The following is a 2,338-nucleotide window of genomic DNA, read 5'->3' as shown; positions in this document are numbered from 1 at the left end:
ACACCAACATTGCACAAGTATACATATGTAACAAACCTGCACGTTATGCACATGTACCCTAGAACTTAAAGTATAATAAAAAAAAAAAAATTATTTCCTGATTTTAGTCATTTAGAAAATTGAACAGACTTCTCTTTCATAACAAAAATTACAATATTAATACTTCATTATCAGATTCCTCAAGAACTCAGACTATTGGTTTTAAATTGAGTGGACAGAAAGGGACATTAATAAACGGTAATGTTATTTTGTTTGTAGTGGTTAGATTGCTCTTCAACCCTTAAATGATCTGTCACAGAATTTCTGAAAAGTCCACTGAAATTACTCAACTTACTGCCTTTATTTCAACTAATTGAGCTTCAGAAATAAGAGACACATTTCTTTCCATATTGTTGCTTCAAGGGAAGAATTTAAGACTTTTACACTTTACTACAGGGCAATAGTCAATTTAACCTGTGTTGCCATGGTTACTCTTGGTGGAGTTAAAAAAATTTCCAGAAGTCACAATTTGTGTCAATGAATATTATTGCTTATCAGTAACGAATCAACATTTTTTATGCTCCTTTTCTACTCTTTCTGAGTGAAGTATTTGTACCTGTCAAGCATTTAATAGTTATTGATTAGTAAAGACACCTAAGAAAACTAATTCAGTGGGTTAAAGTGATATATTTATTCATGTAACCATAGATCACAGACTTTCGAATCTGAAGAGGAATTTGGGGATTATTTAGTCTGAGTCTTCACATTTTATAGATGGTAAAAATGACTCACTGGGTTAGGAAGGGATTGCTTAAGGTCACACAGATAGTGATCAGAATACATAAACATGATTCTTTTTCTTGTAACAAAGTGAGGCTGTGATTTTAAGTTTATTTTTCAGAAAAGCTGTGAGAGTACATGCAAGAAAAGCATGTTCCTCATCAGTAATTTTTTGACCATTTCCTGGATTTATGATAGTGAGCTCTAAGAGCTGTAAGATGAAGTTTAGAGAGAGACAGTGTAAGTCATATCTGAGTGAATGCAAATATTGACCCACAGTCAATCTAATCAGCTTTGCTGTCTTACTGATGAAAATAGATTAAAGTTGTGATATGATGTAATATACTGAGATACAAGTTCATTTGGGGAAGATATTGTGTCATTTATTAAACATAAATGTGTGCATATAAATATAAATAAGACACCATTCCTGCTTTCAAGGAGCATTTTGTACACCTTACCACACAGCATACAGTAAGTTGCCTAACCTACTGATTGGCTAGTGCTGCTATGTCCTTCCTCCCTAAATGATTGCTGCAGTATTGCATTTCTGAAACTGTGCTGCAGATTTGGATCTCAGTCTGCTTATAGGAAATGTGTCACTGATAATAATATATTTACATGGTGTCTCAGAACTTCTCCAGTTGTCCTTTGTGTGGGGACAACAGGAAATGTTGGCAACCCCCAGGATAAGGACAGACATGGTCCTAGTAGCCCTTTTAACACAATGGTTTTAAGGTACTAGTTTCAACAGAATGGTTTCAAGGCAATGGTTTCAGAAAGCAAATTCAAGAGGCAAAGCCGTGTACGTCTCCGTGCTTCAGGATCCCCGTGGTGGGCTGTGATGAAAACAATAATTTTCAAAAGTTTTTAAAGAAGCAGAACCCTTTGTTTTTACCAATGAAATTTTGTATTAAAAAACTCAGTAGTTACATAAAACGGATAAAAACAGAAATGCCCTGTATGAATCAAGAATGAGAAGTTTGGGTTCTCACCAATTAGGCTTATGCTCTCTTCTCCATTTTGTCAATGAACAAAGATACTCCCAGATAAGCAAAAATAAATTTGCCCTAAAACTAGTTGTTAATAAGTGACACAACCAAGACTGGACTCTTGATCTTTTTATACTTTACCATATTGCCTCAAGTGTGTTGAGTTTACTAGGGATCTATGTTGTTGCAGACTAACTGTAAAGTATATAAAAAGCTGAAGATGCAAAGTCTTCCTTGAAGGAATTTATAATAATACCATGGAAATGAACCAAAACTGTATTCATTCACTTGCTTAACATTTGCTATATGTGATGCACTAGAGATTTTGAGGCTAATAAGACCATAGGCCCTCAAGAAGCTCACATATCTAATGGAATATGTGGTAGACTGAATAATGGCCCCCAAATGGCCCCCAAATACATCCAAGTCCTAATCTCTGGAACCTGTGCATGTTATATTTTATGGTAATGGGGGCTTTGCAGTTGTGATTAAATTAAAGACCTTGAGATGAGATGATTAGCCTGGATTAACCAAGTGGGCCTTAAATGTAATTATGAGTACCCTTATAATAGGGAGTAAGACATTCT

Source organism: Colobus angolensis, unplaced genomic scaffold (genome assembly GCF_000951035.1).
Source record: "Colobus angolensis palliatus isolate OR3802 unplaced genomic scaffold, Cang.pa_1.0 Scaffold401, whole genome shotgun sequence".
NCBI classification, from domain to species: domain Eukaryota; kingdom Metazoa; phylum Chordata; class Mammalia; order Primates; family Cercopithecidae; genus Colobus; species Colobus angolensis.
The sequence above is the reverse complement of the archived record's forward strand: the minus strand, read 5'-3'. Positions refer to the sequence as shown.